The 23,072-nt window shown below is 34.2% G+C and overlaps 2 long non-coding RNA genes across 2 annotated transcripts; both read left to right on the top strand.

Moving 5' to 3' along the window:
- The first annotated feature begins 8,936 nt into the window (after window positions 1-8,936).
- Window positions 8,937-10,886, top strand: LOC133187344 (uncharacterized). The gene is made up of 3 exons (XR_009721180.1): window positions 8,937-9,137; window positions 9,937-10,068; window positions 10,840-10,886. It is a non-coding gene; the product is annotated as an uncharacterized LOC133187344 (long non-coding RNA).
- An 18-nt stretch (window positions 10,887-10,904) lies between these two features.
- On the top strand, window positions 10,905-15,216 carry LOC133187343 (uncharacterized). Its single transcript, XR_009721179.1, has 3 exons — window positions 10,905-10,968; window positions 12,695-12,804; window positions 14,975-15,216. It is a non-coding gene; the product is annotated as an uncharacterized LOC133187343 (long non-coding RNA).
- The last annotated feature ends 7,856 nt before the right edge of the window (window positions 15,217-23,072 follow it).

Genomic DNA, 23,072 nt, shown 5'->3' with positions numbered 1-23,072 from the left:
TCTGACTATAGCTGTAGTACCGTCTGTTGATGTGAGTGTCATTTTGTCTGGTGGAATGTAAAGTCGGAATCTATTGTACAGCCTATCTCTTTCGTCAGTTGTTTAGTCACCCATACTGATTTTGAAACACCGAAATGATCATGTGTTTCTACTAGTTTCAATTGTCCTACCCCCACAAGTGATTTTCTAAGGTCTTTAAACTGTGACTCTATAAGTGTTGTAAGTATATTTACCAAATCAAGGAGTGGTTTTGATTTCCAATCAATTGCTTGTTTTAAGACATGATTTAATGACTCAGAATTATTATAGTAGTAGCAGTTTTTTGAAATATTTTAGAAATTTGCCTGAAAGCTCCTTTGATATGTCTTCTTTTTGCTCTGAAATGTGTTCGAAGCAAATACTGTCGTCAGAATTTATCAATCCCTCATCACTGAAAATTACCGGGTAGGTCTAATATTTTTTGTCTGTCTGCCTTGTCTACACTATCATCAACAAGTTTTTGTTTTGTATTTTGATAAAGATGTCTCTTACACAATATATGGTTTGATTCGGGAAAGCATTCAGTAATTGCTTTTACTAAAGCCTTTTCTTCATCTGACCCAAAGATTAATTTAGACTTATCTGTATCTGAAAGTTTAGTTCTCAAATGATAAAAGAAATTACTGTATGACTCAAAGTCGCTATTGTCGTGAATGAATAAAGGTCCAAGAAAGATGGGGGGGCTCTTTTGTTCTTTCTTTTGTTACTCTGATTTGTTTGTAGTATATGTAGCAGTGACATGCATGTCACAAAGATTAGAAGTTTTGTCAACACCTAATATTGTCTGTCCACTGCAACATAAAGTTTTAATGTCAGTAATTTGATCTTCAGTGTCTTCAGTGGCTCTGCTCCTGTTCCAACTCCATCTCCCACCTCTCCTATCTATTTCAAGGGAGAGCACCATATTCTTTCCAATTTCTACCCCTGTGTTTTAACTTTCCAGGGTCTTACGTTTCAGAGTTCGGAACATTTGTATGACAGTACCTAAAAGCTGTCGAGCACTCTGACCCCTATTTGGCAAACCAAATTCACAACGCTCCGACAGCAAAAATAAGTAAAAAAATTTCAAAACTTGTCAATACCAGTTCCCATTGGCATTCAATCAAAAACAGTGCTCCCTCAGTAAGTTCCCCTACAACCCTACCAGCACCCGCCCCTACCCAATCTCCTTCAGCAACTCCCTCAATCATTTCCCCTACAGTTCTTCCACCACCCGTCCTTATCCAATCTCCTACACCAACTCTCTCAGTTACTTCCCCTACAACTCTTCCTGCACGTGTACCTACACAATCTCCTTTAGCAACTCCCTCAGATTCTTCCCTTACAATTCTTCCTGCACCCTCGTAAGCGACATATCGTTAAAAAAGGAGCATCGAGGATCTGATTTTAATCAGATTGCACGTGTACCTACACAATCTCCTTTAGCAACTCCCTCAGATTCTTCCCCTTCAATTCTTCCTGCACCCATCCCTACCCAATCTCCATCAGCACAATCTCCTCCAGCAACTCCCTCACTTACTTCCCCTACAACTCTACCTGCACCCATACCCGGCCCGACAATATCTCCTTCAGCAACTTCCGCAGTCACTTCTCCAGAACGAATTGCAATTATTGGTCAAAATCATGTGTCAGAATTAGGGAATAGTGTAACAAACGGTTGTGTGAATTTCACGTTGCCCAGTAATTATTCAGTCCAGATTTTTAGTGAGAAAGATACAACAACAGAATCAATTATTTTTAGTCAATCCTTTGGAAGCGCAGTTGAATTTTGTCCAACAAAAGTGTTTTTACAAGTAGGAGAGAATGACATAAAAAAAATTTCTGTATCAGAAATAGTGTTAGGAATACAAAAAATTATCGAAAAATTGTTAAGAAATGAGTCAGTTCAAAAAATATATATTGGGAGTCTATTTAGGCAAATGATTTGTGGCACCATGGATCCAGGAAAGTACAATTCGATAGTTTTTTACATAAATAATGCCCTTTGGAGAAAATATGCTAATTCTCAAACTGTGATATTTTGGAGATGTAGGGGCTTAATGAATTCAAATAAAAACATTTGGCTTGATGATGGGATTACTTTGAACAGAGAGGCAATGGAAATTTTTATTCGACAAATTCAGTTGGCATTGAAATGTAAAAAAATATAATTTTTTTTATTTATTTCAAGTCAATAAGGTTCCAGGTTACATGGACAAACATATAATACTTATGTTTGGAGACAGAAAGTTTTTCATTTCACTTTCATCCAGTCTAGAATGAGACTTTTCTCCCCAGTTAAATTCAACAAAATCTTGTGTTAATTTTGTGTGTATGTGTGTGTGTTGGTTTTCCTTTTTTGAATTAAAAGAAAAAAATATAGAATGGTTTACAGTCTGATTTAGAATTGCTAAATATTTGAAAAACTTGATAAATTTTTAATTTACTATTTCTTAAAAACATTCTTCTGGTTTCATTTAAAATTCAATAAATTAAATTTTTTTTATTATTATTATTATTGTGTGTGTGTGTGTGTGTGTGTGCGTGTGTGGGAAGGCCATATTGGGGACCTTCGACAGATACGCAAGTCGTAAATTGGGGACATAAAAAACATTGGGGACTTGAATCAAGTCCCCAATCTTTTTTATCGTTTAAAACGAAAAATTGACATGTCTTAATCCTAAAAAAGTAAAAAAAAATAACGTGTCCCAGTTTCGGGGTTTCATCGAACACATGATTACACAGATATCGTGCGGATTGAAGTTGCCATCTTCACTTACACACCTCTGACGTTACACACATCTAGAATGCGCATGCGCGTGTGTAAAGAGAGCGGAAGTCTAATTGTTTTGAAGCGGGATATAATAAACATGTCGAAAAAAAGACGCAGAGGAAAGCCTGGGCAGAGAATCCTAGATTCTTTTGATGAGGATGGATTCTATGTTAAAGAAACGCTGGGAAACGGTATGTTTTATTACTTGTTCGATGAAATATGGTGTATAGAAACTTACATCAAAGTGTAAGGGGGGGGGGGGGGTCAGTGACGATTGCTGCATATCGGGTACTCTGTTGAAATGAAAAGACAGTTCGTATTTATGTGATAATTTTTTTTCTTGGAATAGTACACAATGTATGCTATTCAGTTCACAATGATTTAAAATTCATCAAATGAAAGGTATAATCGAATGTGTTGTGTGTGTCATTTCAACCTGAAATGAACTTCACTTATTTTTGTAAGATTCAACTTAACTAAATTTGGTCCGTGTTAATTGGAGATTTTGGAAACGTAGTTCACATATATGCTTTTTAGCCAATAGTGAGATCAGATTGTAACACCCCCCCCCCTTTCTTCTTGAAATCTGTAACCTCTTACTTGGTTTTTTTTAGCCAAACGTGAGATCGGATTGTAACCATCACCCCCCCCCCCCCCATCCCCCTTCTTCTTTAGCTCAGCAACCTATTTCTTTTTTTTTTTGTTTTTGTTTTTTTATTTTTTAGCTAAAAGTGAGATCTGATTGTAAAAACCCCCCCTTCTTCTTGAGAGCTGCAATCTATTACTTCCTCTTATTTTGTGTTGTGCTTAGAATTTAATATGATTATCAATTTAACTTAAATTTATCTTATGCCTATAATATATAGACATCATTTCATTTGTTTTCAATTGAATATTAATGGTTTCATAACTCATTAAATTTAGCTTAAAGCCTTAAGGAGGATATTCGTGGAGCCAGCTTAAATATATTCTGATCTGCTCTAATGCCCTGTTCACATGGAAAGTTTTATTTGCAGCAAAATAATGCGAATTAAACTAATACAATTAAACTAATGCAAATTAAACTGCATTCAAATGACAGCTAATTCAAACTAAACTAATGCGAATTAAAATTTAATTTCTACAAGTAAGGCTATTCAGTCAGACTATTATGACATTATTTTCAAATCACGTCACCTTATGCAAAGAAGATCCATTTGACAGAATGTAATAGGCTAATACCTGTACACATTTAATTCACATAATTTTCCTTTGTTTTTCATTAAAAAATAGCACAAGTATCTATAATAACTGACCACCCACATGTGCATTTACCTTACATTTGCCATTACACTGTGATGCATCAAGTCGCCCACGTGGCTTCTGCTCTAGAGTCATGGAGTAAGGAGTTGATCCTTACGTCGCGGGTTTGAATCCAACTGTGAGACATGGAGACCGGTCCTTCGGATGAGACCTTATAAACCGAGGTCCCGTACGTGACACAGTAGTAAGTACCGTAAGTACCGAGTGTATGACAAAATTTGCAGCTCTCCACCAGCAAGTGGTGGTGTCTCCATATGTTTGTTTGTTTGTATGTTGTTTAACATCCCTCTCAAGAATTTTTCACTCATATTTAGACGCCGCCACTTGCCGTTGGGGAGCTGCAAATTTTGTCCTATACTCGGCACTTACGGCCATTGAGCAGTGAGGGATCTTTTTCGTGCCAGCACCTACTGCGACACGGGACCTCGGGCTATACAGTCTCATCCGAAGGACCGGTCTCCACGTCCCACAGTGGGATTCAAACCCACAACGTAAGGATCAACTCCTTACTTCGTGACTCTAGAGCAGACGCTCTAACCACTGCACCATGCGGCGTCTCCATATGAGTGAAAAATTCTCAAGAGGAACGTTAAACAACATACAAACAAACAAACACATGCATCAAAATTTAATTCGAATTAGATTAGCTTGAAGTGTTCACGCAGAGCTAATGCGAAGTAATTTAATGTGCAGTAAATTAACTTACGTTTAATTTGAATTAAACTCTCCATGTGAACAGGGCATATAATGATGCCCTGTTCACAAGGAGAGTTTGATTTGAATTAAACACAAGTTACTGTGAATTAAATTTGAAGCGTATTCACATGGAGAATTTAGTGTGAATTAGTTTAATTCAAATTAATTTACTGCGCATTAAATTACATTGCATTAGCTCCATGTGAACACTAAGCGAAGCTAATTCGAATTAAATTTTGACGCATGCGTAGGCCAGAATTAAGTCACGGGCCACATATCGGTGGTTAGATTTATGTATCTGTGCTATTCTTGGTTGAAAAAAAAAAGGAAAGTAATGTAAATCACTAAAATGTATACAGTCACTATGATTATATATGTTATGTCAAATGATCTGCTCTGCATACATGACATGATTTACAAATGATGTCATAATAGCCTTACTGAAAAGCTATCGTAGCCTAGAAAAAAAAAATTAATTCGCATCAGCTTACTTCGCTTTTGCTGTTATCCGAATGCATTCTTATTCGCATTATTTTAATTCACATTATTTCACTTCGCATTAATTTACTGCGAATTAAACTCTCTGTGTGAACAGGGCATTAGACATATAGCAAAAGGGATTTACTTAATACAATAATGACCTACCTCAATGTTACTCAAAATGCACTTATTATCTAGTGTTAAAGAGCAAAATAATTGAATATTAAGTTATTGTTTTCATAATTGTTTACATATATAAAAGAAACTCAGGGTGAAGCATCCATTGATTAAAAAAGCTACCACATTACTGATATGACAGTTCAATTCATTAAGTGACAATTATGTTTTCCACATTTTTTCTTAATTATTATCATTTTACAGCATTCCTTAAAAAATCACATTGAATGGTCTCTCTATAAGGTCATGTGTTAGGAATAAAAATTTTCATTCAAAAAGATAATATGGATGAAAACATCTTGTACAAAATTTATTAATGATAAAGTAAACATTTATCACATTTTCACTGTCAAACCAGCCTTATTTGTCATTTTCTCCAAATTGTGAGCCTTATATATCTCTACTGACATCCAGTACAAAAAGATGAAAAATGAAATTCTCAAGAATAAATTTATATTTATCCCAATTTTTATGTGAACACATTAATTTCAATCTTTAAAAATCTTATAAAAAAAAAAAAAAACAAAAACAAAAAAACAAAAAAACAAACAGAATATAAATATAAATAGCAATTTAAATTGTTATGAAGGACATATCAAATCAGGTCATTATACCCCAAATCAGGACATTATACATGTACTCCTGTCATTTTTATTATGTCCAATAAAAATTTTATATATTTTATTTTACATTTCGCCATGATTCTTACAGAGAATAATAATTTTATTATTATTTCCAATAAAAATGATATTGTTTGTGCACCTAAAAACTATTTATTACAATCAGTCAGGACATTGTACTATAAGGGCATTATACACATCCGATGTAAACAGCTTAATCAGGTAAGGCATAATTTTGGGCAAGAAAAATTCGCATCCTTGTTTGATTCCTTGAAATGAATGTGTAATTATGTTCTGCAGACTTGAAGTCTTTCTAAAGACACACTACATCTGCGCAATTTCTTGTCGAATGTTTTTTATCTGTTATTACGACAGATAAGACTTTCCGAATTGCCTAGGTTTCTTATTTCAGCTGTTTAGCATGTTTGGTGTGTTTGTTTATATACGAACAATTTTTAAATTAAGTTCTGCAAAGTTCATTATAATTGCATATCATATGATATGATTCTTTTTAAAGCAGGCCGGGTGCAATGTATTTAATTTTTGTATCCTAATCTTTTCAATCAGACATTTGACATGTATTGTGGCAGATGTAGTTTATTTACGTTTTCTTAAATCTTTTCATTTCGATCCCGATGTAAATTATTTATCTTATATGTGGAAACGCCCACTTTTGTCCAGTAAGTTCTTTGACAGTTCCTTTTGTTCTCATTTCCATATAAAGCTTTGCAGCTAGCTATCAGATCATCGGGGAGGGAGACAGCTGACTTTGCTAGCTACACTCTTCATATTCTGGAATCATTTTCTTGTCTGTTTATATTGCTTTTATAGTGTAACATGACTGTCTAGGGGTCAGTCCTGTACATAATCCGAGTTCGGAAGGATGAAAGAAAACAAGAATTTCAGTGTTTAAAGACTGAAGAATTAGATTCTATATTCTGTTAAAATAACAATCATGTAAATCAAACGTAAAACATATGAAACAATATCACCTACGATCTAAGAGTGTGATAATTACCATTATTGTAGATAGAAATTTAGCCTCGATCCTCGAAATATGTCTAATCAATAATCAATAATAATATCGACTGCTGCTGATTATACACAAATGCATGTATACAGGGTTCGACACTAAATTTTTAAGGCTTTAGTCCAGCCGGACTAGTGCTTCATTACTTTTATTAGTCCGCACACAATTTTATTAGTCCGTCAAAAAAAAACATCAATGTTTTTTAACATTAATTTAACGTGAAATGCGTATTATTTTTTGAAATAAACAAAGTATTTATGTGAAATATATTATTCCACAGATTCATTGAAATCTCGCAATCAGCAAGGAAGATGTTCATATTCCCGATCTCGTTTTTTTCCCTTTACATTACATCCAAAACGTCCAACATCTTTCTTAAAAGTGTCATATTAAATCATGATCGCTAAAATCTTATACTTCACATCTTTCAGTCGAAAAAATTAATCGCTGAATTGACCCAGCATTGCGTAACTACCCGCCAAAACCTGTCGAGAATCGGACATCGGTAATTTATTCATATTGTTTTTCAGAAATTTCTATTGGTTCGTTCGGACTAATTAGCCCCATATTTTATTAGTCCGAATGAAAATGTATTAGTCTGAGACTAACGATCTAATGTTAGTGTCGAACCCTGGTATAATATGACAACAATAAATCCCGACCGGGTACTATAGACCTGGGCGTGCCTAATCCGGACGGGTTATAAACAAAGGGGAATAACTCCATATAACAAGTTAAGACAAATAGGGGAAATATGAATGAAATATGTCACATACAGATAAATAAATATATACACACATAATAAATACACTTCAAACCATCACAATAGATTAATATTTGGGTTAAGTTAGGCAATATTTTGGTTGGGGAAATTAGGTGTCCACATTGTTCATTAATTGTAACAGTTTTCTGTTTTCTGTAGGACTGGTAATAAATTTGTAAGGTCGGTATACCAAATTGAATATTGAACTAACAGAACAATACATAGAATCACGAGTACCTCGCAGTTATCTTACTTACTACTGCTCTTTTGTGGGGGAGTCGAGGAAGCTCTAAATCTCGCAAGATTTCTGGGGCATAACATTGTTTACAGCAGTGACAATCAAATGATTTGAACAATAAGCAGTGATGAGTATGCAGAAAGTACAATGTATTGCCAAGGATTGAACTCGAAATAGTAGCTATTTTGTCAAATAAGGAAAGTTTAAAGTATTTTATGAACTATAAAAAGTAACGATTTTCAATGAGAATTTCATGAGAAGAGTCCACTTAGTGAAAAGTATCGCTAAAAATGTAACATTTGAGGATTAGCTCCTCTCTCAGATTTATTAGGCTGGTTCAGCATATGTTTAGCAAGATATTTCACCAGGATTTCTTTCTTATAAATTCCACAATGATCGATCTTGCATTGTATTCAATAGCACATTTGCCCCAATCCAACAGGCGTTTCCTACCTCCACCGCAAAAGAGTTCTGCTAAGTTAAGTATATGCAAAATCAAGTATTGACTTTTTCATCAAGGTGTGTGCAATAATCATTGAGGATTTGTTAAAGAATATTTTTGTTTGTTCCCTTTAAATCCTACAAACTGAGACCCTTTTCAATGTAAATTGTAAGTAAACAGTTATGATAACAATAATCATTGCGAGTACAGGGAGTGGCGCAAAGCCCCGCTCATCACTGGGAGCTCTTAATACAACGCGTGGGTGAAGAGAAAATTTGGACATTACACATTGATCCAAACAATTTTTTTTTTCCACAGTAACTTCTGGACCCACAATGCATTGCTTGTTAAATTACCTTCTCACAAGAATAACAATAAAAGTTCAACAAATAATAAACTCGCCTTTATTTAATGGATATATTGCAGATAAATAGTCAATAAAACATTCTTCATTAAAATAAGCACTGTTCTTTCTTCAGTTTAATGGTAACGAAACTTACATACCACATCATGTGCCGTCAGAGTCTAGACGCACCAAATGTCACGTGCGGTTTATAGAGACAGGCCTAAATACAATGATAAACAGTACACTGAAAAGGTATCTGCGCTTGCCCTAACGGTTGCACGATTAACATTTTATGATTGAATAATTCTCAGGTTTTTGATTGTCTGATAGCCAACATTTTAGAAATCAAAAAATGTTATACTGTAGACGTATTACATTTGGATGTGTATTTTTTTTAGTGCCTTTGGCTGAAAGAATCTTCTGTTAATTCAAGTACAATGCTAAATGTCTTGCAGCACATAATTATTCACGATTAAGAACATTAAGAAATGTGCTAAATCAAATCTAAGCTAACTTGCTCAAAAGTTAATTTCCCTCAAATATCGTACATGTACACCCTAAATAGAATACATTTACAGTATTCACCTGCATGTTATCTTCCAGATGAATATTATTGAATTCATGTACAATTATTGACTTTTGATGAGGTCTACTCATTACTATACAGACCTGGTCAGGTATTAGTTGACTGAGACCGAAAGCTATTCAAAAGTCAAGAGCCGTTTTATCAAAAGATCTGGAATTTACTACATTTTTGACACTTTAGTTCTTGTCTCCAACAAATATAAACACTCATGATATAATGCATAGTGTAACTTAACACATTATAATTGTAATTGATCAGCTTAACAAATGTTTAAAAGTGGAAAAAAAATATTAAACAACAGATACTCAACTATTTACTAAGAAATTAGCTTAGTGTCTCTGCATCTAGCATGTTAACATTTAAAACGACACATGTTTTAAAAACATGCACTTTGATTGGTCAAAAATGTTAGCAAATCTATGAAGAAATAAATTCAGAATTAAATTTATGAAATTGTTTTTTTAGAATGTTTGAGGCAAACAGAAGATGCATGGAATCCCCCCTGAACATGGAGACAGTACAGTTACATGCATTATCAAAGCTAGATTATTAGGTGCTACATTTAAACTCAACCATTAATATTTGCTTATTTTTAAGGTAATGAAATATTTCAAACCGAATTTGTTGTATCATTCAACATTTAATGTCCTGTATTGCTTTTTTTGGTGTAGTATGTATGTATGTTGTTCTACGTCCCGTTCGAGAATTTTTCACTCATATAGAGATGTCACCATAAACTGGTGAAGGGCTTCAAATTTTGACCTTTACTCGGCACTCAGGGCCATTGAACAGTGAGGGATCTTTATCGTGCCAACGCCTGCCGTGACACAGGGCCTCGGTTTTTAAGGTCTCATCCGAAGAACCCGCAACTTTCACTTCAAAGTGCCGAGCGCATGGCGAAGAAACAGTTGCTACCCATTTTTTATCAACTTAGGTCAGTCGCGGCTGAGATTTGAACTCACAACCTCCTGATCACAGAGTGAGCGCTCTACCAACTGAGCTACCGTGAACGGTCTTTTGGTGTAGTAGATATAAGCTTCTAAAGCATATTGTTTTCAAAGAAATGAAAAGAAATTAAAAAATGAAAAGTAATTTATGCTAATTTTAATAGCCTACACTTTAAAAAGATTTCTGTATTTCCCCCTCTGAACTGGAGAGATTAGACATGTCAGTTGATATACTCTATATTATACAATTCGGTGGTTAACGATGCAACATAAGAATTCAAGTGCATAGTGTTGCCAAAGTACCTGCAGAAGTTGTAGTAAAACCTTCAGGGGTAAAAATATCATTTTCATCCTCTTATTTTCATACTTGATTGCCAAAGCTTAATTATGACTTTTATGAAGTTTTTCTTTTCCAATTTAGGTATACAGAGATCCCTTGAAGAAATAAAGAACAGCTTTTAATTAGAGAATTCTCTTTTAATACAGTTACAAAGTTGTCAAACCATGATGAGTAAAAAAGATGCAAGGAAATTTGTTTACAGCCTTCCAGGTAATAATAAAATAATTCAATCTTCCAAAAGAGATTTTATCTCACTCAAGCAGAAGACTCAAGTGAGCTTTTCTGATCAAAAAGTGTCTGATGTCTGCCTATCTAGCTGTCCGTCAACCTTCTGTTCATCTGTCTGTCACGTTGCTGCAGAATTGTAGCTCTCTGAAAAAAAATATATTGTCAGACCGGAGAGCTACAGTGCCACCCATTAAAAAAATGTGTATATTTACTGCGCCAAAAAAAAAGTAAGCAGAATCTCGATTTATTTCTCTGTTATCAACTGCAATCTAAAAATACTATTAACCCTGTGTCTCTAACATATTTTTGCACTTTTTCCACAACAAAACATTCTTTACAACCATTGTTAATCATATCAATAGCCCTCCTGGACCTTGAAATTGAAACCTCGAAAATTTTGTCTATTTATTCTGCCATCTTGTTTGGCAAGGTAATTCTGTCCAACGCGCTTCTTGCAGATGTCAACTACAAGAGTAGTTGATAGAGGTCTAAAGAAAATTTTGAAATCCAGGTTTTGTGCAGTTGAGGTAAAAATTTAGAGAAATTAATTCAGAACTGAGCGCAACTTTTTGTGTGCAATAAATATACACTTTTTTTCTATGGGTGGCACTGTAGCTCTCTGGTCGTCTATCCCAATTTTTTCAAACCAGCAAGTTACAGATCAGCAGCTTTCTGTCATGTTGTCTGTAAACTTAATTTTTACATTTTCAACTTCTTCTTCAGAACCACTGGGCCAATTTCAACCAAACTTACCTCAAAGCATTCTTGGGTGAAAGGAATTTAAGATTGTTTAGAGGAAGTGGCATGCCCCCTTTCAAGGGGAGATAATAAGGAACTCATAAAAAGAAAATTTGAATTTTAAAAATTTTCTGCTCAATAACCACTTGACCAGAAACAATAAAATTTATGTGAAAGCTTCTATTAAAGTTTGTTCAAATCATGACTCCCAGGGGTAGGATGGGATCATAAGAAGGGATCAGAGAATAACATAGGAATATGTAGGAATTATCCTCAAAAATCTTCCTCCTGAAAACAGCAAAGCCATTATTAGTCATTTTTTATACAGAGGCATCCTCAGGTAGTGAAGATTCAAATTTGTTTAAATCATAACCTCCGGGACTAGCATGGGGCCACAACAGGGGATCAGGGTAATGCATTGGAATATATAGAAAATATTTTTTTTTAAAATCTTCTTCTCAAGAACAACAAAGCCATAATTTCATATGTTTTTTAGAAACTTTAAAGGTATTGTAGACACAAATTTGCTAAAATCATGCCTGGGGAGAGGGGGGTGGTTAAGATGGGACCACAATAGGCAGTAAAAGTTTTATAATGGAATACATATGGAAAATGTCTTTAAAAATCTTCTTCTTAAGAAGAGGAAAATTTATATGAAGTCATATTTATATGGAAGCATTCTCAGGTAGAGTAGATTGAAGGTTACATGTATTCAAATCATGACCCCTATGGTAGGGTGGGGCTATAATATGTGATCAGTTTTACACAAGAATAAATAGGAGAAGAAAGAATCTGCTGACGGAAAACAGAAGGGCTATAGTTAATCAGGTGAGCATTATGGCCCATGGGCCTCTTGTTTGTTCGATATTTACATTAAGAATGGTTGTGTAGAAATCATCAAGATTCACCTATTATGTGTCATATTTTTTAAATTAAAAGTTAACAGTAAATTTTGTTTGTTTATCAACAGATTCAGCAAATAATGCTAGAGAATTAGTTAATGCAAGACCTAATGATGGAAATGTACCAGGTTCCATGGCTAGGAGAATGTCAGAAAGCCTCATCATTAGTGTGTTACAGGTAAAATTTTTTTTAGGAATTTAAGAAATAAATAACAGCTAGTGTAAAAAATTCACTAGGAAATGAATTTGGTTGGTTCACGATCACATCTCTTGAGAAGCCTGAAAGTCTCATTGATGAAAGTGTTACCATGCTGGTTTCCCAGGTGCCTATAACACTGATATCCTACATGTAGGTCCCAGTCAAGCATCTGCTCTGCTCAAAGTTCCAGGAGTGAAAAATGTTGGTTAGGAATAAAGTGGCATCAGGTATTGCTTCTGTCATAGAATCTTCTTTTTAAGAATTAATTAACCCCTTAGTCAGTATTAGGAGTATATAGTTTTTGCCCTGCTTATCGATCTTGTTTGTCTGCAAAAATTTAACCTTGCCCATAACTTTTTTAGTAGATGGAACTATGGCATTCATATTTCACAGGTCACTTGTGACAATACCTTTCTTTGGGTATCACTTAATTTGACCTCTTGACCTTGGAATTTGACCCACTTACACAAAAAATTACCAAATTTTAACCTTTGCAATAACATTTGAACGGTTGTGCTAGGGCTTTCATCCTTCACTTGTATATTCATTGTGGTAAGACCTTTTAATGGGCATAAATATTTTTGACCTTTTGACCTTGACCTTAGAGTTTGACCCACTTTTTAACCTGGGCTATAATTTTCAACGGTTAGCACAAGGGCTTTCATATTTCACAGGTGTATTCCTTGTGACAACACCTTCCTTTGGATACCAACAGTTTGACCTTTTCACCTTGACCTTAGAGTTTGACTAATTTCATTTTCATGTATTTGAGAAACTTCAACCCTCGCCCTACGGGGGCATCAGTGTTTCACAAACACATCTTGTTTCACATAAATTGTAGCTTTAACAAAGACAAAGACACACTGTTTATAATTTTTTAAGATGACATTTTATTTACAAGTTATGCTGGGGGGTTCTTTTAAAATATTCTGTTTACATGAGGTCATATGAACAAAAGAAGGTAGTACACAGTGTTTAGACTGGCAGAAGAAGTGATATGGTATCATTATTTTCTTATACATATACAGTAAAACAGGCTTTAGCTTATAATGAATTCAAGCTAATAGCAAAGTGATTTTTATTCTCTGTTTTTTTTTAAAACATATTACAACTCAATGTATACATGAATAATGATTTACCTTAAGTTTTTAACAAAGCAAAATTGTCTGTCCCTAGCACTTTGATATAGGCTTGTTTTTCTGACTAACTGTACAAGTATTTATTCCACCAGTTCAAATTTTAATATGCCTTTTATGCTTTTGATAACTGTGATTTAATGTAGAATTATATCCACAGCATTTTTTTAATCTTTGCAAAAACTATTAGAATTATTATTAGTCCCCCACCTGTGAAACCAGAGGTGACAATAGGTTTCACCGTGTTTGTGCGTCTCTCTGTACATCTCTCTGTCTGTCCATATGTATGTCTATCAGTCTGTTCCACTTGGTTTACCACACTTTTTTTCTAAATGCTTGCAGATATTGAGATGTTTTTTGGTATGTGAGTCTAACTTGATGAATTATAGATTAAGTTTGCATTATGATTTTTTGACAGAATTATGGCATTTTCAATTTTAAATGGAAACCAGATTACACTTGCTGGTAGGGGACTAGCATTGCAATGGCAAAACTCTCAGAATGCTTGTTCTGGTTGAAATGTTTGTGTTTTTAGTCCCCTACCAGTGAAACCGGAGGGGACTATAGGTTTCCTTTGAGTCTGTCTGTCCCTCTGTCTGTCTGTCCCTCTGTCTGTCTGTCTGTCCCACTTGGTTTTCCGCACTTTTTTCCTAAACGCTTGCAGATATTGAGCTGATTTTTGGTATTGAGTGTATCTTGATGAGTTACAGATCAAGTTTGCATTTCGTTCCGCTTCATTGATTTTTGACGGAATTACTACCTCTTCAATTTCTAAGGGTTTTCCGCAATTTTCTTCTAAACGCTTGCAGATATTGAGCTGATTTTTGGTATGTGACTTTACCTTGATGAGTTATAGATTAAGTATGCATTTCGTTCCGCTTCATTGATTTTTGACGAAATTATGGCATTTTCAATTTTTTACGGGAACCAGATTACACTTGCCGGTAGGGGACTAGTATTGCTAATGCAATACTCTCAGAATGCTTGTTACAATTAAGTTGCATTTTTTTCAGAGGCAGTAAAGGAAATCGATGGTGATGTTTCTTGTGTTGGTGATGAGAATCAGAGTGAGGAGGAAATGGATGACAGTCAAGACAATCACTGATTGCAGTGAACTTGTCGACATGACATCATTTTGGTAAAAATGACATATTTCATGTGCTGTGAGAGACAGAACGAAGATTTTTTTTACAGTGAAAAATGTATTTTATTATTAAACAGAATATTATTTACAGATTTCAGACAGGCACGTAATACAAATGTAAAACCTTTGTTTAGTGCGATAATTCAATAATTATACAGAAAATGTATTTAATAAATTCTTCCTTGTTTTTATGTACAAGGTTCCGGACCCATGTTTATCATAGAGGTGCCTAATTAAATTGTTTTTTCGCAAGGGCATACACTTAATAGATCTTAACAGTTTTTCGAATGTAAATAAAGGATATTTTCCTTAACTTGAAAAGTGCTGCAGCTTTCCCGAAATCGAGAGCATTATTTAATAAATGCATAAAACACTTTGTAAAGGTCACACATATTTCAACTGGAGCTACATAACATGAATTTTTCCTTATAAAATGCAAATTCTAAAGCAGCAGAACTTTTCAGAAAGTACAAGGTATATAGAAATAATTTATAACTTAGATTTTTTAGTGGAACTAGGATATGCCCTTGCGATATTGAAATTTGTGTATGACCTACATGTAGTACACATTATATGCAATTATCACGTGACTTCCAAATAAGGTTACCAAACTAGATTCAATATAGAATGGGGTATAGGCCTACAATATTATTTTTATTAATTTTTAAGTCATCTGGGAATATAATAGCTTTACAAAAATAAATCAGCATTAAAAAGTTATCTATTTGTACATGCCTATTTTCCATTGATTTCTTCACAGTAACAGTGCTGCGTGGTCTACATGCATGAAAAATGTGTAGTTCTCAATACTGGATATTGAGTATGAACAGAAGAGCTTCAGTATAAGTGACAAAAAGAGTGGTTATATATTCAAGGGTAGAGCAAGGTATATTCTGAAATAATTTATTTGCGTTGGTGGAACTTTACCAATATGAGAGTCATCGCATTTCACACAGATGTCTTCTGAATGGAGATGGAAGAGTGAGATTAAATTACAAATAGAACAAAATATTGATCTAAAACTGAATGTAAATTTAAGTAGCCAAGCACACAAGTTCACAGATCATTCAAATAATGAATGTACCTATTTAATACATATATATTAGTGAACAATCATTCTCCAACCAAATTGTATTTCAGATGCCGAAAAGTTCTTCACTTTTCACAATTAAAATACTTAGCCAGTCATGATAAGCCACTTTCAGAGCTATTTGCTTTATTTTTATACAGACAAAAGTATAAACAGAAGAAAAATTATATTCTGAAAATTTGATTTTAAGGAAAAGGAAGCCACTTTCTGATCACAGATCCACAACAGAAATGGAAGATTCTACATGCAAGTGACAGAAGATACAAAAAATCCCATGGACATCATGTGAAATGATTTTAATCAAAAAACATTTCAGAAAAGATTACAAAAATGTAATAAGAACTTAGATAAGTGTTAAAGACCAAGTATATTATCTAGTTTTAAAAAAAAAAAAAAACCAGAGAAAATCTTGATTTACACACTAATTTCAATTGATATATTTTTGAGAAAAATGATAAACACTGTGTTTTGGAGCCACAATTAGCAGTATTGGGGGTTAAATTGTTTGCAGCAGTTTTATCATTATGAAACCTGCATGGACCATGATACTTGCATGACTGAAGAGTGCAGAAGAAACTGCATGATGTGTGTAGCAAATGATTTTGAAGTACATGTATTAAATATTCTGTGCAGAAGGAAATTTTTTCCTTTTTTTTTTTCATGAACATGTTTTCAAGTATCGCATGACCTTTCTGAAAGTGAAAGTGAAAAAAATGTGCATGTCCCAATTAAGTTTGATCAAGTCTCCAAATAAAGTTATATGCAGAAATTCTTTTTTTTATTTATCCACTATGGTATTGTTTATGAAATCTACAGTGAAATGTACTTTTAAGTGAGTTGAATATAAAGAGTTGGGTTCACTTTATGCATAAGATAGCCTTAAGATAGTCCTTATATCAGTTAATTGTCCATCACCCTCTGTCCCATTTCTAACATCCAAATAAAGCTGAGAGTGCCTTTCATTCCTTTAACAAAGTTTCTTTAAGAGTCCAGAGATTGGAAATTAAACAAGCTTTGTAAAATTGCAAAGTTCTTGAACTTTTGCAGAAAACAGGCTTATTTGAAAGAAAACTAAATACAAGCTTACTCCTCAACCCAAATATAAAACATGTTTTTCAGAAACAGATCCTTAATTATTTAATATCCTCTGCATGGATTAGAGATTGCACTCTATATGAAATATTTTTGAAAAATGCTAAAACTTTTGTCCGTTGTTGAAGGAATTTTCAGGATATGGGGAAAATCTTTCCTTTATATTGATGTTTGAAATAGGACCCTGGGACTTTGTCAGTTAATTGGTATGTATGAAGGGCCATTTTATGGATAAAGTGAACCCAGCTCTTTACATCATTTTTAATAGATACAGTCACCAAAGGTCCAAAAGATAATTCAATGCACATGATACCAAAACTGAGTAGTTTTGATTTCTCACAATTCAAAGGGCCATAAAAACCCTAAGTTAACCTTGCTTTTTTATAATGTTTATGTCTACAAACTTTTACCATATGTATCAGGTCCTTAGTTTCTAAAAATACCATTATCTTGTGTAAGTCCCCAGAGTTTTACCATCGTGTATAAGGTCCTCGGTTTCTATAAATACCCTTATCTTGTCTAAGCCCCCAAACTTTTACCATGTGTATAACGTCCTCAGTTTCTATACATACCCTTATCTTGTGTAAGTCCCCAAACTTTTACCATGTGTATCAGTTCCTCAGTTTCTATTAATACCCTTATCTTGCGTAAGTCCCCAAAGTTTTATGATTGTGTATAAGGTCCTCGGTTTCTATAAATACCCTTATCTTGTATAAGCCCCCAAACTTTTATCATGTGTATAAGGTCATCAGTTTCTATACATACCCTTATCTTGTGTAAGACCCCAAACTTTTACCATGTGTATAAGGTCCTCAGTTTCTTTAAATACGCTTTATCTTGTGTAAGTCCCCAAACTTTTACCATGTGTATAAAGTCCTCAGTTTCTGTACTTTCATTATGTGTAAGTCCCCAAACTTTTACCACGTGTATAAAGTCCTCAGTTTCTATAAGTACCCTTATCTTGTGTAAGTCTTTTATCATGTGTATAAGGTCCTCAGTGTCTATAAATACCCCTATCTTGTGTAAGTCCCAAAACTTTGCAGGTGTATAAAGTCCTCAGTTTCTATAAATACCCTTGTCTTGTGTAAGCCCCCAAGCTTTTACCATGTGTATAAGGTCCTCAGTTTCTATACATACCCTTATCTTGTGTAAGCCCCCAAACTTTTATCATGTGTATAAGGTCCTCAGTTTCTATACACACCCTTATCTTGTGTAAGTCCCCAAACTTTTACCATGTGTATCAGGTCCTCAGTTTCTATACTTTCATCATGTGTAAGTCCCCAAACTTTTACCATGTGTATAAGGTCCTCAGTTTCTATAAATACCCTTATTTTGTGTAATTCCCTAAACTTTTATCATGTGTATAAGGTCCTCAGTGTCTATAAATACCCTTATCTTGTGTAAATCCCAAAACTTTGCATGTGTATAAAGTCCTCAGTTTCTATAAATACCCTTGTCTTGCGTAAGTCCCTAAACTTTTACAATATGTGTAAGGTCCTTAGTTTCTATTCTTTCATTATGTGTAAGTCCCCAAACTTTTATTATGTGTATAAGGTGATCAGTTTCTATACATTTATTATGCATAATTTTAACTATGTGTATAAAGTGCTCAGTTTCTATAAATACCTGTATCTTGTGTAAGTACCCAGTTTCTATAAATACCCTTATGTTATTTAAGTCCCTTAACTTTTATCATGTGTATAAGGTCCTCAATTTCTATAAATACCATTATCTTGTGTAAGTCCTCAGTTTCTATAAATACCCATATCTTGTGTAAGTCCCCCAAACTTTTACCATGCTTATAAGGTCCTCAGTTTCTATAAATACCCTTATCTTGTGTAAGTCCCAAAACTTTTACCTTATGTATAAGGTCCTCAGTTTCTATTCATACCCTTATCTTGTGTAAGTCCCAAAACTTTTACCATGTGTATAAGGTTCTCAGTTTCTATACATACCCTTATCTTGTGTAAGTCACCAAATTTTTACCAAGTGTATAAGGTCCTCAGTTTCTATAAATACCCTTATCTTGTGTAAGTCCCCAAACTTTTACTGTGTGTATAAGGTCCTCACTTTCTTTAAATACCCTTTATTTTGTGTACGTCCCCAAACTTTTACTGTGTGTATAAGGTCCTCAGTTTCTTTAAATACCCTTTATCTAGTGTAAGTCCTCAAACTTTTACTGTGTGTATAAGGTCCTCAGTTCCTTTTATAACCCTTATCTTGTGTAAGTCCCAAAACTTTTACCATGTGTATAAGGTCCTCAGTATCTTTAAATACCCTTTATCTTGTGTAAGTCCCCAATCTTTTATCATGTGTATAAGGTCCTCAGTTTCTATAAATACCCTTATCTTGTGTAAGTCCCCAAACTTTTACTGTGTGTATAAGGTCCTCAGTTTCTTTAAATACCCTTTATCTAGTGTAAGTTCTCAAACTTTTACTGTGTGTATAAGGTCCTCAGTTCCTTTTATAACCCTTATCTTGTGTAAGTCCCCAAACTTTTACCATGTGTATAAGGTCCTCAGTATCTTTAAATACCCTTTATCTTGTGTAAGTCCCCAATCTTTTATCATGTGTATAAGGTCCTCAGTTTCTATAAATACCCTTATCTTGTGTAAGTCCCCAAACTTTTACTGTGTGTATAAGGTCCTCAGTTTCTTTAAATACCCTTTATCTTGTGTAAGTCCCCAAACTTTTTACCATGTGTATAAGGTCCTCAGTTTCTATAAATACCCTTATCTTGTGTAAGTTCCCAAACTTTTACTGTGTGTATAAGGTCCTCAGTTTCTATAAATACCATTATCTTGTGTAAGTCCCCAAACTTTTACCATGTGTAAGAGGTCCTCAGTTTCTATATATACCTTATCTTGTGTAAGTCCCCAAACTTCTACCTTGTGTATAAGGTCCTCAGTTTCTATAAATACCCTTATCTTGTGTAAGTTCCCAAACTTTAACCGTGTGTATAACGTCCTTAAGGTCCTCAGCCTGATACATCGAAAGAAGACGGTTGTTCATGATCAAAATACATTGTGATTTATTTTAAAAGAAATCACCAAGACTAATTGTCCATGTGTTACTAAATTCAAACGCAAACAGGTCTGAAATGCCTTAAATATTTCTTGTTTTTCGCCTGACACTGTCTCTCTCTTGCCATCCATCCCAATTTTTTCTGACCAGCGAGCTACAGATCTGCAGCTAGTCTTATGCATGTATAAGCTGCAGATCTGTAGCTCACTGGTCTGAAAAAATTGGGATGACCAGAGAGCTACAGCGCCACCCTAAGAAAAAAAACTGTATATTTATTGCGCACAAAAAGTTGCACTCATTTTTAGAAAAATACACTATTATACCGTATACGTCCTTTCTCTAAACGTGAGAAAAAGTGCAATCTGCTTGCATAGAACGACATATAGATGTGATTGACTGAAAAATTATGTATTTTTGAGATATACGCTCTTAATTTTTTTTTGATTAAGAAGGGGGGGGGGGGTATCGATCCACACTTCAGGCGCCTGTGTTTACAAGGGTTATAAGGAATGTATTGCTGTGAAAATAGTACAGGAATATGTTAGGAACTCACAGTTAGTAATATTTTGAAACGGCGGTTTGAAAAACACGGAAAAATAAATCGAGAAACAGCGCACTTTTTTGTGCGCAATAAATATCCACTTTTTTCAATGGGTGGCACTATAGCTCTCTGGTCTGTCAATATTTTTTTTCGGAGAGCTTCAGTTCTGCAGCTAATGCAGGTATATGCATTATTTTGTACTTTTAATCAACCTGTACGTACATAAGCCGCTGACTAATTAAAGAGGCAATGTAGCACATGCACTTGTTTCTGCAATAAATTTTTAACCCTTTGCATAATGATTATTATAATATGGGTTAAAAATTTATTACAGAAACAAGTGCCTGTGACCTCGATATGTAACCTCGCCACTTTTGCTCCTTACTACGCGAATTCCGGCTGGATGTACATCTATAGTCGACACTACTTTTTAAAATAAATTTAATGATAAATATTATTCGTGTGTTTTTTCTTATATTAAAAGCTTTACATTCAAGAATATAGTGATACTCATCAGCAACTTGGGCAATAATACAGGCTGTACAGGGTTTTTTTTCCCTATTTTGTATATCATGCTATCGTCTGGCTTCTACTGGTAGACGACGATTTTATTTATGAAATTTTAAAAGTATTTTTCTAAATGAAAGAAAAGTTACCAATGTAATTTTCAGATCCCATGCTTTGCTTAAAGAGTCTATAAACTTGTTTTTCAGGAGTTATCACTAAACAACTTTTGAATAATTTGATGTAACATTTGCATTATAATGAAGATTACATGTTGTATCCTTCATTAAGAATCATATTGACACCTTGTTTATATTTGATACAACTCGGCATTATAATGAAGGCATTTCGGCATTATAATGAAGATTACATGTTGTATCCTTCATTAAGAATTCATATTGACACCTTGTTTATATTTGATACATCTCGGCATGTAGTATCGGGGGGAGGGGGAGGGGGTTGGCCCCTCAATTTTTTCCAAACTTAACTTTTTACTGTTGAAAATGTTCCTAGAAAAGATTGTTACGCCACTTTTGTTCCAGTATATTTAAATCATGGGTAATGTATTGATAACGTTTGACTGTGATCCCCCTTTCCAACGACATAGGATTTAAGAGTGTGGACAATTTATGTTTTTTTTTTCTTGTCACATTATTTTTTTTTCAGGTAGGTTGTCATCCCACCCCCACCCCTTTCAGGCTCAACTTTCAGAAACGATACTACGTGTCTGACAGCACACACATTTACAGATTTTCTGTAAAATATACAATTCTAACCACGGGTTTAATAATTTTTCATTACTATACAGTTTAAGCATTTTGTACAATACATTTACAATTTTATTATTGCAATGTATCCTAGCTTTGAGAGGAAACGGGTTGCACACCACCAGACATTCTTCGGATGCAACTTCTGACCTACAAGGATGATCTGACGTACATTTTCTAGGCGATTGAAATTGTCAAAGTTTTTAGCGGGTTTATTCCTAAGAAATACAAATCACTCGTACCAAACTTCCTCGCTATATGTTGGTATATGCACACTAGATATACTGATATACATAGAGCTATATATATCAGAAATTCAGAAAATTCACTTGATGCGAGTCTTTGCCTTTAGATATAGGCCATACTTTAACGATTAATTCTACTTTAACTCTTGATTTGATTTTTTTTTGCCTGCAAGAACGCCATGTCTACGATGTCTGTTCGACAAAATACGACGTTTGAACGATTTAAGTACTAATTAAGGCGACTGCATTACTAATTAGTTACAATCTTTCTACGACTATGAAGGATTAGTTACATTGAATTAAAATGCACACAAATATCTCTTCAAAGTCATGGAGAGATGACCCAGAGATAGAAAATTTTTAGAAAAACCGTGTTTAAAACTGTAACATTTTGTACCAAATGACTCTTCTAGTCAATTTTCAAGTTAGTTTTTGGCAAATCAAAATACAATATCGGGTAAATATTTCCCTTTCCTATTTCACAGGAACTTGATACATCAAAACAATGCTAAAATTTCATGTGACAGGTCAAGGAAATTTTCAATTTTCAAGTGCGCCAGGTTCCTGCCGAATGCCAATCAAAAGCGCCCTCGTTCTTTACAAACACCGATAGATAACGATAAGATAATCCGTGTCAAACGCTCCTTAACAGGGAGGATTTGAATACACTTTTGCCGTCTGGATTTATCAATATAACTTTTTTG

This window comes from Saccostrea echinata, unplaced genomic scaffold (genome assembly GCF_033153115.1).
Source record: "Saccostrea echinata isolate AGI-Se365-2 ecotype Australia unplaced genomic scaffold, CSIRO_AGI_Sech_v1 ptg000014l, whole genome shotgun sequence".
Lineage (NCBI taxonomy): Eukaryota > Metazoa > Mollusca > Bivalvia > Ostreida > Ostreidae > Saccostrea > Saccostrea echinata.
Note: the sequence above shows the minus strand (reverse complement) of the source record. Positions and strands in the feature narration are given on the sequence as shown.